This window comes from Amblyomma maculatum, chromosome 9 (assembly GCF_055883805.1).
Source record: "Amblyomma maculatum isolate TAMU_Amacu chromosome 9, ASM5588380v1, whole genome shotgun sequence".
Taxonomy (NCBI): domain Eukaryota; kingdom Metazoa; phylum Arthropoda; class Arachnida; order Ixodida; family Ixodidae; genus Amblyomma; species Amblyomma maculatum.
In genome coordinates this window covers 106,850,799-106,867,750 of record NC_139352.1, presented here as the reverse complement: position 1 = coordinate 106,867,750, position 16,952 = coordinate 106,850,799, and positions in this window count along the sequence as shown.

Genomic DNA, 16,952 nt, shown 5'->3' with positions numbered 1-16,952 from the left:
TTCGAGAAAATGCAAACAGGCATGCGCAAGTAAGGGCTATCCGAATATCCGGAAAAGAGTACATAGTCAGCGCTTACTAAACTGCCCCAAGCGACACCTGCAAAGGGGTAATGGGACACCTCGATAGAGCCGATGATCACAGGACGATTGAAAGAAACATTGTGAATGACCGCCACCCCTTGGCACTAGCGGCGAAAAGAATCAAGGACTCAGGATCAGTGACCATTGTTTTCGATGGTCGTCGCATCCCAAACTTCGTTAGGTATGGACCCACACTGGTACCCTGCTACTTATATCGCAGACAAGTAGACATATGCTACGTATGCGGCAAACTCGGACATCGTGCGGACGTTTGCCCCAAGCCGGGCTCCATCGAATGCAGGGGTTGCGGACTTCCTAACCCCACCTCATCCCATGTGTGCGATCCGAAATGCAAGCTGTGCGGGGGCTTGCACGTGACGGCGGACAAGGTGTGTAGGAAACGCTATCTCATTCCATACGTAGTACGCGCACGGCGACAACGAGCGCGACTGGAGCAACAAGAGGAAGTACAGCTAGTCAAAGAAGACAAGCAGCACGCGGCACGAAGCCGATCTAGGTCCAATACGCCGACACGCAGCCGCTCCTGCTCTCAATCGAAGAGCCACATACATGCGAGGACGAACAGAAGTCGTTCTCAGGTGCGCTTTGGTGGAAAGGACAACGGAGGCGATGGCACGTGGGCGGACAAGGTCAGAGACGCTACTACGCCTCCAAAGAAAAGTGAGTCCCGCAATACTGATCAAGAGCGAAAAGCTATGTTAGAACAGGAACTAAGATAGCTAAAAGCCGCTTATACTAAACTAATACTCGAATTGATTGAAATGGGTAAAGCGAACAGCCGTAAAAAAAGCGCTCACACCTGAGCCACTCGTTGAGACGAAGAGACATGAAGAACAAATCGAAGAATGCCCGTCTTCTAAGAAGCGCGCTCTAACGCAACCGCGAACCACGAAGGACGATATGGACGCCATGAGCGACAATATGAGGCTAATGCACGAGAGCATGGTGCGAATGAACGAGAAAATGGACATTTAGCTCACGAGTACAGAAAATGGAAATGTATCTAAACAATGCGGTAGTACCGGCAATGGCAAGGGTGAGTTCACAACTCATCGGTGCGCAAGGCCCATCTCGCGATGATCTCACTGCAAGCGAAGGAGGCTACAACGGCCAATATGACAGTGCCGAATAAGACACGCAGTTTCCGCGTCTGGCAATGGAACTGCAGGGTGATCGCCTCAAAAAAAGGCGGTCCTCATGCAGATGGTCAAATCAGAAACCGAGAAACCACACGTCATCATGCTACAAGAAACACTCACAACTGAACTGGCCATTACGGGATATACGGCCGAAGCCCACGGAAACGAGCAGGGCAGAGGCGTCGCTTTCCTGATTTGAAAGAAGATCCCGTACATTTGGCATGAGATCCGTCACACAGCCTGCTATCTAGACCACCTCACCACTGAGATCATACCGAACGACCACGTAGGGAACAAGCAAAGCATCTTCCTCACCAATCTATACAGCAGCCCTAAGGATACGAGGCAAGGGTTTAGAGGCATTCTGGCCAAGATTGCACACATCGCCAAAGACCGTCCTCTGATTATAGGTGGAGATTTTAACGCCCCACACCAGGCTCGGGGCTACGCGTATCCCTCTTGCAAGGGAAATCGTCTTCTCACGACAGCCTCCAATCTCGACTTCACGCTGATCAAAGACCCGGCGACCCCAACCAGATGTGGCACTTCCACTTGTCGAGACACTACACCGGACCTTACTTTTGTCCGGGGCCTAGAAAAATGTGCCCGGCACATCTCGAGAATAGACCTTGGCAGTGACCACTATATTCTCCGAATTCATGCAGAGATACCGGGAAAGAGGGAAAGGGAGTACTAGCTTATCGATTGGGACAAATTTCATGTGCAATACGGGCGCAGCCATCCAACTCATCAGAAGCAACCACAAAGCACAAGATATGCAGCTGGATCGAGCAGCTCATGGATGGATGGGTGGACTAAACTTTAATGTCCAACAGATAAGGTGATCTACCCACCCCCCGACACGAAGGTCAGGGGGGGGGGGGTGCCGCCGCCTCAGAGGCAGGCCGGGAGGTCTTGGGTCCCAGCAGCCTCTTCAGCCAGTTGGACGAGTAGGAGCTGGAGCTCAGGGTCCGAGCTGCGCAGCAGGGTCTCCCAGGTGTCTCTACAGCCTATATTGTTCGTCCTCCTGGGAGAATGCGGGCATTCCCATATTATGTGGTCGAGGGTCCCTCTCGCCCCACAAAGATTGCACTTGTCACTCCTAGCCTCAGTGAACATGTGGTTCGCCATAACCGGGTGCGGATATGCATAAGTTTGCAGTCGCCTCCACGCCACTGCTTGCCTGCTGTTTAATTTCGGGTCTGGTGGGGGTACCAGTTTACGATCCAATCTGTAGTGCAGCGTGATCTCCCCATATTTTAGCAAGCGCTCTCCGCTTCCTCTGTCATCAAGTGGCCCTGTAGCGGCTCGGCGGTAGAGATCTCGAGCCAGCTTGTGGGCCGCCTCGTTGCCGGGGACGGATTCGTGCGCAGGAGTCCAAATTATTTGAATTTTCCTAACCAGCTTTTTCTGGCCTAGGATTCTGGCTGCTAAGGGCGAGATCCTGCCCTTGCTAAAATTTTGTATGGCAGTTTTGCTGTCACTGATGACAAACTTCGCTTCCGTTCCGATGCAAGCTAACGCGATCGCAGTTTCCTCGGCTATTTCTATGCTCCGCCCGGGCAAAGTGGCAGCTGTCACGGGATTGCCCCGGCCGCTGACGACCGTTGCTACCGTGAAACTGCCACCACCTCCCGCCGCGTCTACATAGGCCACTTCATGTTCCAAAATTTCGCCGAATCTAATTGCTAATGCTTCGGCTCGTTTTTTCCTCCTGTCTTTGTTATATTCCGGGCGCATGTTTTTTGGCAGCGGGGGAATCACCAAATTTTGTCTGACTTCGCTAGCTACCTCCACCTTGACCGCGGGACCCCTATCCGAATTTATTCCAACTTTCTTCAAAATGACTCTTCCTGTCTTCGTGGTGCTAAGTCTCTCAATTTGAGAGGTTCGCACCGCGTCCGCCAGTTCTGCCCATGTGTTGTGTACCCCTAGAGCCATCACTCTCTCTGTGTATGTGCATATGGGCAGTCCCAGCGCTCCTTTTACGCATTTTCTCATTAGAGACTCAGTTTTTTTTTCACCGCTTTCAAATCTAGATACGGCGTTGCGTAGCTCACTCGGCTGAAGATGTAGGCCTGTATCAGTTTCATCAAATTTTTTTCCTTTAACCCTCGGCCTCTGTTGGCCACCCGCCTAATTAGGCTCAGGGTCTGCATCGCGTAATTCTCCAGCCTCTTAATGGTCTCGCCATTATGTACGTGTGACTGGAGAATCAAGCCCAAGGTTCTGATTTGCTCGACTATTGGTACCTCGTTACCCGCCACTTTAATTTTGAACACCGATGGTGTCTTGCACCTAAGTGCTTCGGATTGTATATAAACAATTCTGATTTCTGCGGCGAGCACGCTTGGCCTCTCTCTGCCGCGTAATCGAGTATAATGTCGGTGGCGGCTTGGAGCAGGTTTTCGACGCACGAATCACTTCCCCGGTTGACCCAAAGGATGACGAGCAGCTCAAAGCAGACATCGCAGCCTCAGAACGGACAATTACCACGGACGTTAAGGTGAGAGGATGGACAGTCGGTTAGCGAATCTTCTCGAAGCCAAACATTCCATTCTAGCCAGGTGGAAGGGTCAACGTCTTAACAGAAGGCTACGAAGGAAACTTGCCGGACTCAACAAGACCATTGAATAGTACTGCATGGTTCTCTCCCGACAACAGTGGGACGAAGTCTGTAACACTCTCAAAGGGCAAATACGCAGAGGAAGTGGGTGGGGACTCATAAAACAGCTGCTTGACGAACACGGAACAAAGTCCAAAACTATGCAACGGATCAGGCTAAGTAAATTAGCACATCGTGAGAAGCAACCCAGTACCGCCGAAGCTCTTCTGGATTACCTTGCCAAACGGTACTTACCGCTTAAAGCGGGGCTACCCAGTACCTTACAAAGAAAAAGCTATGACGGTGCCCCAATCTCAGAGCTAGATACGGACTTCACAGAAAGCGAAGTTGGTTTGTTTTGGTTTGTGGGGTTTACCGTCCCAAAGCGACTCAGGCTATGAGAGACGCCGTAGTGGAGGACTTCGGAAATTTTGACCACCTGGGGTTTTTTAACGTGCACTGACATCGCACAGCACACGGGCGCCTTGCTTTTCGCCTCCATCGAAAAGCGGCCGCCGAGGCCGGGATTCGATCCCGCGTCCTTGGGAACAGTAGTCGAGCGCCATAACCACTGCGCCACTCCGGCGGGACAGAAAGAAAGCGAAGTACGCTTCGCAATTCACGAACTCTACAGTATCTCTGCAGCAGTCCCCGATGGTATCATATATCGGGTTCTCCGACACTTAGAGTACGACTCGGTCACGTTCCTTACGCAACAAATCAATGAAGTCTGGAAAACTGACCAAGTACCTGCAGAGTGGAAACATGCCAATGCATCCCAAAACCAGGCAAGATTCTGGGCCTACCCAACCTAGGGCCGATCTCACTGACGTCCTGCCTAGGAAAGCTAGCCGAACACGTCATCCTGAATATACTATCGGAATACGTACAAGAAAAGGAGTACTTCCCTTACAATATGATTGGCTACAGGCCAGGTCTATCAACGCAAGACGCTATGCTACGAATCAAGAAAAGTCTGTTGGATCGCCCCACACGAGACACCAAGGCGCTACTGGGACTCGACGTGGAGCAAGCTTTTGACAAAATCCAACATCAAGCCATTCTCAAAGCCATATCTGATCACAATCTCGGAACACGCTTCTATGCACTACGTCAAGGGGTTTCTGGAAGATCGAACGGCCACTCTCCGGATAGGCGAGCACGTCTCGGAGATCTTTTATCTGGGCGATAAGAGAACACCACAAGGCTCAGTATTTTCACCATTCTTGTTTAACTTGTCGATGACAAAGCTTTCTCGCGCTCTGGGTAAAATTGCTGATGTCGAGCACACCATATACGCAGACGATGCTACCATCTGGAGCATCGGTGGCAGCGATGCGGAATTGGAAGCGCGCATGCAAGAAGCCATCACTGTTACCGAGGCCCATCTTTCCCTAATGGGACTTCGCTGCTCTTCTAGAAAATCCGAGCTACTCATCTACCACCCCCCAAGACCAGGGCGCTCGTCCAACGACTGGCGCCGACAGCACACACCATGCATAGAGTTACACGACAAGGATGGAAATCGCATACCCACGGTCGACAAAATACGAATTCTAGGATTAATCATCCAAAGCAACGGGTCCAACTGGGCTATGCTTGACAGCATCTTGATCAAGATTACAAATGCGCTCCGGATGTTTCGGCACATCATGAATAGGCACAGGGGGCTGAGCGAGGACAACGCTATTCAAATGGTCCATGCTTTTGTACTGTCACATCACATACATGGCTGCAATGCTCAACTGTAAAAAGGAACATCAGAGAAGGCTTGAAGTACACATACTCTGAGCTGTCAAGACAGCGTTGAAGCTCCCCAATAATGCCTCCACTGAACTACTCTTACAGCTAGGAGTGCACAATACCCTTGCCGAAATCATCGAGGCACAGCACACGGCACAGATTGCATGCCTATCAAGCACCAAAGCGGGCAGAGAGATTCTCGTCAAGCTCGGCCTGACCACCATAGTAGAAAGGGACAACGTCCTGCAGTTACCTAAAGTCGTGCGAGAAGCAATCAAAGTGTTCCCCTTCCCAAGAAACGTACACCCGATCCACATTCAAGGAAGAAGGCTCGCCCGCGCCAAAGCCCTCGCTGCGGACGCGGCACAGTTTCCCGACCAGACAGCTTTCGTGGATGCAGCGTACACACCGGGAAAGCATGCCTACTCGGTAGCAGTAGTCGACGGACCCGGGCGTGCGCGCAACTCACTCACACTTTACACCAAGAAGCCAGAGGTAGCTGAACAGGCAGCAATAGAAAAGACTCGAACTTCACAATTGTATACAGCGCCTCTAGCGCAGCCACTCGAGCTTTCGCCAAGGGCGGGATAGACAAGACGACGCTACGGGTCTTAGGCGGGAGTAACATCACCGATTATTACATCGTATGGTTCCCGGCACACATGGACAGCTTAGGGGGCGGCCTGCGGAATCTCAATGAGATCGCACACGAGGCAGTACGAGGACTCATCAACCGCGTCCCTCCGGTTTCCCCTGCTACTCCACATATCATGTACAGAGATCAATTATTCACGTACAACGAGCTCACTAAGCACTTTTATCTAGGCAGATGAGCCTTTCCCCTCCCGGATAAGAAATTAACCCGCAGCCAATCAGTCACGTTACGCTTGCTCCAAACGAACTCATACCCCAACTCCTGGCACATGAAGCACATCGACCCAGACTACAACGGACAACATGTGTGTGAACGGTGCAGTGACCATGCAGACTTAAACCGTATGCTGTGTGGTTATGCGTCGAGCGACGCCTACGTCAAGAACAAGGAACATTGGGACAAAGTGTTAAAAAGTGCTTCACTACATGATCAGATTCGGGCTGTCGAGGAGGCCCGCGCGGCGGCGGAGAGCTTCGGGCTTGCTGTGCCGACGCGGGAGCTGCCCTCTACACCTGGCGCCTAGCCGAGTGTCCTTCCGGACCCCTACTGTCGGAAATAAAGTTTGACCAAACCAAATTAAAACTTCACCGGCGTTCTATATTTTGTTTACAGGAAACGAAAGGCGCAGTACCTGTCTCTCGCGAAATCCCGCTGTCATCCTCACGGTAGACAAAGGAAATTATGAAGAGCGCTTCACGATGCAGGGCAAAGCGGAGTTGGTAAAACGATGGGTTGGGGATGCAAGGGACGGTGGTTTAATTCCTGGTGGACACACGGTTTATTGGTTTTTAACTATCGCTCTCGAGCTCGTGATGCCTCTGCTGACAACCTTCTGTCGATAACGATGAGGCACTGATGGTTTTCGCCCCAAAACGCAGAAAAATGAACGAGATAGATATAAAGCGTTCCACAGAGATGCATTTCCTCCTTCATATAATTCGTATGCGCTAGTACGTGTCTGCAATGCACCAACTTGTCCAACTCTCTGTGCTCTTGTAGTTTTGTTGATCCGCGACAACCCCACGAAACTGAGCAGAAGGATATTGGCTCCAATATCGTGATAAAACCACATGAATATGCTTCGAAGACCAAATAGGTCCTTGGGTTTTCTTGAAGGCAATCGGCCTCAGTTTACCAGGTTTGTCTCTTTAATGTTTGGAGATTAATATAGTCGAGGTTATGCTCGGTTGAGGTTTGCGAGCATTTGCTCCGCCTTTTTTATTTATAGCACCTTCCTTTTCCTACGCTGTCATGTGATTCATGTCTTGTTGATAGCTTCTTTATTTTCTTTTTTCTTGCCCACTGGTCCCTCGGGCACTCACCCCATTTTCACCACCACATTTTTCGGGCACTTGTTTTTTGCAATGAACCAGAGTTACTTCTCCGTGTCTCGATTTTACGGCCTTGGGATTCGTTCAGCCCTTTCGGGACTTTCGCCGAGGCTTTTATTCAGGGACACGGGAACGAAAGCATGTTTGCTTTTGCAACGCCCTTTCAATCTGCGAGTTGCAGCTGGCCATGATTGTTAACCTGTGTCTTAACCAAACATTGTCACGTTAGTCACGCTGGCAGGAACTATAATTTTTTTGAGCAGCGCGCCGTTTCAACGCTGCATTTTACACACCCAACACCAGCATTACATTTTTTAAACGTATAAATTGCGAGCTCATTCATCCGGCGCCCAACGTGATTTCTGCTCGACCCTACTGAAAAAATTGTATGAGGCAATAACCTCACATTTTCTCACACAGTCTCAATCAATTCACGTAAGAAATCTCATACAATTCGCATATATTTGCGTAAGATCTCGTAGTTTCTTGTACATTAACATAATATATGGAAGATATTTTATGGTAATGATGTGCACCGTATGAGAGTCTGTGATTTGATGAGATTGTGTAAGGTTATTGCCCCGTAAAACGTTTCGTTTTTCAGTAGGGGAGCTTTGGTTTTCCCTGCGAGTGTGCCAATTTAGTTTCATGTGGATTCACCTGTAGCCATGTCGGACTATTTCACATTTTTCGGAGGAAGCACTCAAATGACAGATGCAGTTCAGCCTTCCACACATGCGAACGCCGTGCAATATCAGTTAGAAGATAGGATAAACGAACCGTCGGACTTTGATAGCAGAATGCTTGGCCTACTATCCCAGCTGCATGAGTGAAAGGCACATTTCAGAGAAATGTTCCGAAGCCAGCGAGTTTCATTACCGACCACTCCTTGATATCCCGATAATCAGCTGCTGATGAATGTGCCCGTGCAAAGATTTGATGGATACGCCGACAAGAAATCTGTTTGCGACTTCATGCAATTGATGATTATCTGATGGCAATGGCAATTTCTGGCAGTGCTCACAAGTGTGCTTCCTGTAGATTTAGTAGGTTAACAGCGGCCATTTACAAAAACGAAAAAATTTATTGCGCCCTTTCGAGAAGTGCTTTGGCCGCCTGTCTACGTCATCCCCATGAAAGATGAGCTTTATGCCAGGACGCAAGGCGGAATCTAGCTTTTTTTGCGCAGTTTTCAAGAGCTACATTAGGTGGCAGGTCCAACGCTTCTGGAGCCAGAGAAGGTATACTCATGCGATACATCGGTGCACCATCTAACGTACCAGCCGGATTTCCGGCGCCATCAGTTCACACACCTCGACGACATGACTAGAGAAGCGCCAGCATAGAGGCGTCTCTGCTGGCGGAGCTCCAATACAAACCCCTTGCCCCGGCGGAGCCCTGTCTCGAGCTATACTGTCCGCGGCCCGGATCACCGGCAGTACACAGCCTGGTGAACCCCGGCTGCCGTACGGGGGCCGGCGACTTCCACGGTATCGCCGGCTTTGGTGTGCCTTCTCCTGTGACGAAACGACCGCACGGGGTACCAGGCCAGACAGGCCCTGTGCTGCCTTGCAATACACAGGTCCTGGGACGCCTTGTGCGGCAGCAGTTGAGCCATCCAACGTCGTGGTGCGCAAAGCATGGACACCACCAGCAGCAGCTGCCAGCTTCTATGCGGCTACGGCCGCCTCATTATCTAGTTCGGGTGCAAAAGGGGTTTTGCCTTTGGTTGCAAGTTTTCACCTTCGGGTGCAGAACTGTCGCCCCTGGGCGCATCTGTCCTCCGATTCGCGTGTTCAGAAAGCGCTGAGCAGGTTTTTCTGGGTCGTCGCACCATCCAGCCACCAAGGAGCACACACGTGGCTAACTTCCGCGAGAGCTGCCCCAGTGGCTACTACCCCTCCGGCCAGAATCGCCATGGATTCCATCTCCAGCAGCTGTTACATCGTCACCACCTGCTGTGAACAAGTCAAATCCCTCGAAAAACTACGAATACAAAATGAGTGCAATGCCGTCATGGTCAAAGCCAACGAGACAAGATGCCGCTAGTGGCGATCAAAATGGCCGGACATTCAGCGCTTTTAGGCACAGGATCTACGGTGTCGGTCTTCGACGATCATGTACAGAACGCCTAAGAGACAAAATATGTACAGTTGTGGAGCCTAAACCCTAAACTTCATATGGCGTCGACGCACCTTCGACAATTAAATAACCTGTCGACGCGCCGTCGACAGGTTATTTAATTTAGGGAAGAGAAGCGCATGAGAAACCTTGTCAAACGCTTTAGAAAAGTCAATAGATATGCAATCTGCCTGAAGCCCGCGATCAATGATGCAATGAAGGTCCTGTGTGAAGAATATTAGCTGAGTTTCGCATGAAAATGACACGAAATTCATGCTGGGTTATGCTGGAAAAGGAATTCGACTCTAAAAAAGAAACAAGATGCGAGTATATAACATCTTCCATGATCTTAGAAGGGATACTAGTGAGTGATATAGGACGAAAGTTGTGAGGACAATGTTTATTTCCAGACTTATGCAGAGAAATCACCTTCCCAACTTTCCAATCATTGGAAATACAACCTGTTTAAAGAGACCGATAAAATATTTTAGTAAGGATTATGAAGCAGGATGACTTTGTGTTTATCAAAAGCTTAGAATTGATATTGTCAACACCGCAGCAGGAGGAAATCTTAAGATTTTCAATAAAATTCAGAACGCCTGATACCTCAAATAGAACTGGATCTATGAGAACAACACCAAAAACAGGACCCTCGCGATTAGCAAGAGAAGCATTGTCTGAAAAAGCTGCCGCGAAAACATTAAGAATAGAAGCACATTCGTTAGGTAGACACGCAACACCGTCAGAAGGTGTGAGTAATATTGTGGATTTGTCTTTCTTGTTGACAATGTTCCAAAATTGTTTAGGATTGTTAATCAACACAGCAGGTAAAGTACGGTTAAAGAATGAGTCCTTGGCGCTTTTAGCGCAGCTTTGTACTCTGCTGCCGCGAGGAAATAGGATTCCCATCCTTGCTTAGAATTCGACAACTTGGCAGAGCGAAACAAACGCTTCTGTTTATTAGAAAGTCTTTTTAAACGATTATTAAACTAGGGAGATTCCCTGTTGCACCTCAAGGACCTAAGCGGCACGAAAGTTTTAGTAAGACGTTCGACGGTGTACTTAAATAATTCCCAGGTGTATCAACAGAACGCAGTGAGAACCCAGGTAAGTATTCGTTCAGAAAAAGAGCTAGTTCGCGGTTAATGGCGTCACAGTCGGCCCGTTTATAATCTCTAATGCGCTTAATCTGATTGAGGCGGCTACAAGCAGGAATTTGCACTTCAAAGTGCAGCAAGGATTGATTACTGAGGCCAGGCAGGTGCAAAACTGAAAAGATAAAAAGTGGTATGTCCCTTACGGAAATCCGATATCTGCTTCAGATATGGAACATGCAGAACAGTGCAGATTTCGCTGCACTATAATTATTACACCATGTGTTCGTTAATCCAGGAGGGCGCTGGGTTATAGCTACATGCTCCTCTTTCCGCCTACTAACTCGCATTTTCATTTAAAATGCGGCCGCAGTCCGGCGCACAAAAGCATGGTCGGTTAAGTTGAGCGATTCAAAATATCAAGAAAATGATGGCAGTTCAGTATACGGCCCCCTCCGCGCTGTCAGACGGTGACTCACCCTCAGAGACAGCTGGCGGTTGCTTCGTCGAGGACCGCAGTGGCTAAACAGTGACTCCTCCTCTCCCGCGTTCCCCTCTTCCCTCTCAGACAGCGGCGGCCCCTGCGTCGCTGGCTCGCATTTCATCTCTCCTCCTCGCTGCCACGCCCTATACCGCGTAGGCCTCGCGCTCTCCGTTTTGTGTGTGCTTGCTTCTTTCCCCTCCCCCTTTCAACTCCGTGCGCCTACGCACTTGGCATCTCGTTCCTCTTCGGTGGCAGACATCGGAGTTCGGTGCGGCTGGCGGGCGTGCTGCATGTTGTGTATCCTGGTGTGCGTGCGTGTACCAGCGCCTGTTCGCTATTAGCTGTGTGCATGTAACAAAAATGCGACTGCAAACCTACAAGAGCTTCAGTCTGACCGTCGGCACAGAGGAAATTACTGTGTCTCACTGCGGGTGGAAGCTGCCTCCCCAGCCTTGGCAGCGAACCTGATGGTCGATTGAGCTTTTCGGGGAATCTGCGCTGGGTGGCCCGGCCAAATCTTCACCATTGTGTCGGATCGCACCCTCATCGTGCCGCCTCATCTTCACGCCCGATCACCAAAACCGTGAGCGTGAGACTTCTTGTCGGGAACTAGAACTTGCCAGCCTCAGGATATTGATCACTTTATTATTTTGATGGAAAATTAATTTTCCACTCAGTAAATTGGATGGTAATTGCCAGTATGTGATATTTTTCCGTACATTTCGTTGCTAATTTGTCTTTCGCTCTAGCAATTTTGACAAATTTCAGTGAGTAGATAGGGTCCTTCGTTGTTTATTATTATTATTATTTGCACTACCTAAGTACCTTCATGCTTGATTTGGTTTAGTGGCAGAGTTGTCGCTGTCATGAAAAATGCCATCGGACATGCATTTTTTTTGTTTTCTCTCCTAATTTGAAAAGCAACCACGAGTTAGGCGCGTTCGCCCATTTTGCACTGCAGTCTCTGCTTAAGGTAATACCAGTACTTCCTGGCAGCCTATATGTACTTTGCTAAGGTTTATGTATTATCAGCAGTCCCAGCAGTGTGTGGTTTATCGCCCTACAGTTTAGCGCTACCTTTTCCGGGTGTCGACAAACCTTTAAATTTCATTTTAATAGTCTAGTTCGATTAATAGCCGTTTCTTTTATTTAGCTTCACAAGTAAACCAGCTCGAACTAATAGCATTTACTGCTTAAAGCTATGTGTGTAAAAGAGCAGAATAAAAATGTAATATCTAATTTAATAGGTCAATGTATTTCACTTTAGCTTCTCGTGTAGATATTATTCTGTTCAGATATCTCATTAGTTTGTTATAGTATCGCGCGTAAATGAGTAGAATCTCAATATTTACTAATGGATGAGCATGTCTTTGACCCTCGGTATACACACGTAATTCAGGACCGTCTTTGAGCGATTCCATATAGGCAGAGAAAAAAGAAAACCTGTGGTTTCAAAGCTATTTTCCTGTGAGGTTTGAAATAAAAGGGGAAATTCAGGTTTCCCTTGGCAAACTTGATTGAGTGTGCGTTTAGCTGGAATACTGAAATTGTTTTGTGTGTGTTGTAATAAAGTGTTACGTTGATATGCAGATATATAGATCTATAGTTCAAAACCTACCTGCCATGAGGGCTAGATCTTTAAATCAGGAATTGGGTAGATAAGGCATATCTGACCAGATATGCCTTATCTGGTACTCGAAATCAGGAATTGGGCAGATCAGGCATATACAACCAGATATGCCTTATCTGGTACTCGAAATCAGGAATTGGGCAGATATGCCTTATCTGGCCCAGATCGGTCCTAATATACCATATCTGCCCAATTCCTGATATACCTGATCTGGATGTTTTTATAAGTCCAGATATGGCATTTCCGTAAGGGGTTAGAACAAGATCTAAAACGCTAGATGTGGATGAAGTAGTTCGAGTAGGTTTAGAGACTAACGGTGACAGGTTGAAGTCCAAACATGTCATCAAAAACTTTTTACATTCAGTGGAGAAAGGGTTCAGATAAGGCGAAGTATCAGTCCACACGATGCTAGGGTAGTTAGTCTCCAGCTAAGAGAATAGGCATGCTCGGAAAACGTACAGTGATTAGGTTAAGGGTGTCATTTGATTCGTCAACAAATGTCTGGCTCAAAGACAGGGGATGATAACATATGCCCAAAATCATCCTCTTAAAATGTGCAAAAAGTTCTACCCAAACCAACTTCAAGCTATTAGAAAAATTAATAGGTGATGCAACAAAATTATCCGCGACAGCTATTAAAACTCCTTCGCCTCATTTCTGACCTCTACCTAATCTAAACACATTATAACGCTTACTACAATCAAATAGTTCCTTGTTGGCTATCATGGAAGAAAGCCATGTTTCCTTTAATAACACAACGTCAGCATCACACGAATCAATGACAGAATTAAGTTCATCGCGCTTAGGTCATAAGCTTCTTATATTGGTAAAAAGAACAGAAAGCGAGTTTACAGTACCAGGCGCCGACCCACTGCCCCTCGCACATCCCTACGACGCGGGACCTGTCATTTCAGGTGTATCAATACTTGCATTCTGATTGTGGTCCGGCGAAGAATCCAAGCGATCAGCATGCTTAGTATGTGACGAGCCAGATGTGACGTCACTAGTTTCACCATCAAGAAATTGTGTAGGTTCCCGAAGATTACTTTCAATGAAAACGCAATCGCGAAAGGGTTATAGCTGTAGCATTGGCCATTTATATGCAGTTTGTTGTACAGGGTCGTCCACTTTAAGTGCGAACACGGCTCCGCGTGGCCGCGCTCCGCGGAGCGCCAGCGGATCCGGCGCGTTCGCGCATCGAAGCAAAGCCGCGCAGGCGCACAGGGGTCCGGGGGAGGAGCTTCGTGTCGTCTGCTACAGCGCTGGCGCGCACCTCGCTTGCATTGCTGGAAAGCAGACGACACGAAGCTCCTCCCCCGGACCCCTGTGCGCCTGCGCGGCTTTGCTTCGATGCGCGAATGCGCCGGATCCGCTGGCGCTCCGCGGAGCGCGGCCACGCGGAGCCGTGTTCGCACTTAGAGTGGACGACCCTGTACCTAAGTTTGTAATACCCATCCTGTCCCTTAGCGAACTGAAGCAACTTTTTTCTGGCCTGGCGTGTTTGAAACGAGTAATCTTCACTTACGGTGATACTTTTATCTTTCAGTTTGGTAGACTGAGATAGAACCTGTTGCTTTGTTTTAAATGAGCGGAACTTCACGATAACAGGGCGGCATTTTTTGTCTGAGAATGCACCAATTCTATGAGAACGTTTAAACGCATCCTTTGTAAGCACTGGACTAAAGCCGCTGGAAATCATGTCTACCAGCTTTACTTCGGTTTCTTCCCTTGTTTCCGATGGAATGTCAGGCAATCCAAAAAATATTAAGTTTTCTCTTCGCTGCCTGTCTTCCAGCTGAGATTGAAAAACCCGCAGTCTGGCATTTTCACGAACCAGGTTGTCCGCGAGTTCACGCAGGGTTAGCAACTCTTGTCGAGCTACGTCAGCGGATGATGTTTTGGTTTCAACCGCAGACAGCCTCGCACCAATATCAGAAATACTCTTCTTCATAGTTTCTTGGCATTCTTTGATCTCAATAATTGAAGTAACTAGACGTGACTGTACCGTTTCCATTCTAGCAGTGCGCGCGTTAACACTTTGTAACAAAGTCAACATATCATTCAGCTTTCCCCGTATGTTTCATCTCTTTCACTGTCTCTAGACCGCGTAACAACACCAGGACCACCGAAACCAAGACCAGGTTAAGATCTACGTCTCCCGACTGCAAGAGCAGCTGGAAACACATATCAAATGACTGCACAAGCAAACCTAGTAGCAGTCGTGGGCATGAGAACAGCAGAAGACAGGCATTACTGGACTTCTTAGCAAACATGGAAGCGTCATTACTGACCTACATGAACAAACGCATCGTGTCAAACAACCGTAGAATGATGCTGTTCACACGCCCAATGGAAGGCGCGGGTCGCTGGCTTCCGTTTATATCCAGATTAAATGGTGATGCCGTAGGTGATGAGCTGTACTTGTGTGAGGGAGCAATGGTCCAGGATTGTTGCCAGGACTTGTTATATCCAGCGGAGTCACCATTACGGCCGAAAACTGCAGGCGTAAATGCGGGGATGATACCTGGGGCGTCCAATGCCGTGTAGATTTGAAGACATCCCACGATCTGCATGAACAAACGCATCGTGTCAAACAACAGTAGAATGATGCTGTTCACACGCCCACTGGAAGGCGCGGGTCGCTGGCGTCCGTTTATATCCAGAGGAAATGGTGATGCGGTTGGTGATGAGGTGTACTTGTGTGAGGGAGCAATGGTCCAGGATGGTTGACAGGACTTGTTATATCCAGCGAAGTCATTACGGCCGAAAACTGCAGGCGTAAATGCGGAGATGACACCTGGGGCGTCCGATGCCGTATAGATTTGAAGACATCCCACGATCTGCATGAACAAACGCATCGTGTCAAACAACCGTAGAATGATGCTGTTCACACGCCCACTAGATGGAACGATGCACTTGTTAAAGATCCTGAAGTGAATCCAGGGCATTCAGGGCCGGACTTTAATCCCTGCTAATCCCTCGACAAAGAATGCGTGTGCGACCAGGACCGAGAATGCGCTCTTCGAATTCCTGTGTTTAGAGACATCGTCGGCTTTTTCATTTAACCACTAACAATGGTTTAGGGATTTAAAGTAGTACGGAAGACCAAATATTATCTTTGCCTTCACACTTCTTGAGCCAACTGACTTAACTAATGACCCAGTTTTGAATCATAGCGCGAATAAAAAATTTGATGAAACTCAGATTTCCCCCCCCCCGTTTCTCCTTTCCTCCATATCGTCTGTAGTAGGAATAATAAAAAAGAATAGAACAGTGACAAACGCGTTGGAAAATGGCAGACAAACAAAGAGAGGCAAAAACAAAACATGTCGTCTCTTATCTGACCAATTAATGCTGTCTGCAGCGGGCATTCGCTAAGAGCCGCCGCAATTGCCTAGCAAGCCAGCGCCACCCCCCAAGCAGTGGTGAGAGTATTTATTGAGAATCGTTCTGGCGCAGCCGGCGTAGCGTAGCGCGAAACCGAAGGCATAGCAAAAGAAAATGGGCGACGAAATGGCTGTTGTGGCAGCAATTTATGCCTTATACGCGTAAATTGTCAATTGTTTTATTTTGCACAGACAATTTAAAAGCGGCGCGTGTTGTTTTGAAACAGGACCCGTATATTGCACGCCACCGACGATCAAAGCGCAGTCGCAGTTCCACTTAAAAACATCTGTGCGCATTAAATTGGCCTAAAGTTCTTTCTGCTTTTAAAGCGTTTTCGCGTGGCTAGTACGGCCAGTGCCGTATAGCTCGTATCAGTTGTTATCGTGTGGCGACAGGGCTTAATTTTGACGTCTCAAGGGTGCAGTGCTCGAACTTGCTACGCATGACCGTCTGCTAGTAATTTAAACTGTCATTTTCGCTAAAAATGTTTTCTGAATGACACCTAAACTGTGTCTCCGCTGAGTCAGAAACTTTAGGGCAGTCCTATTGAGAAAACGGAATCATGCTGCTGGCCGCAAATGCCGTGATCATGCTGCTGGCCGCAAATGCCGCGATACCGAAGTTTTTAGCATATATATCACAGAGAGTTCTAAGACTTCGT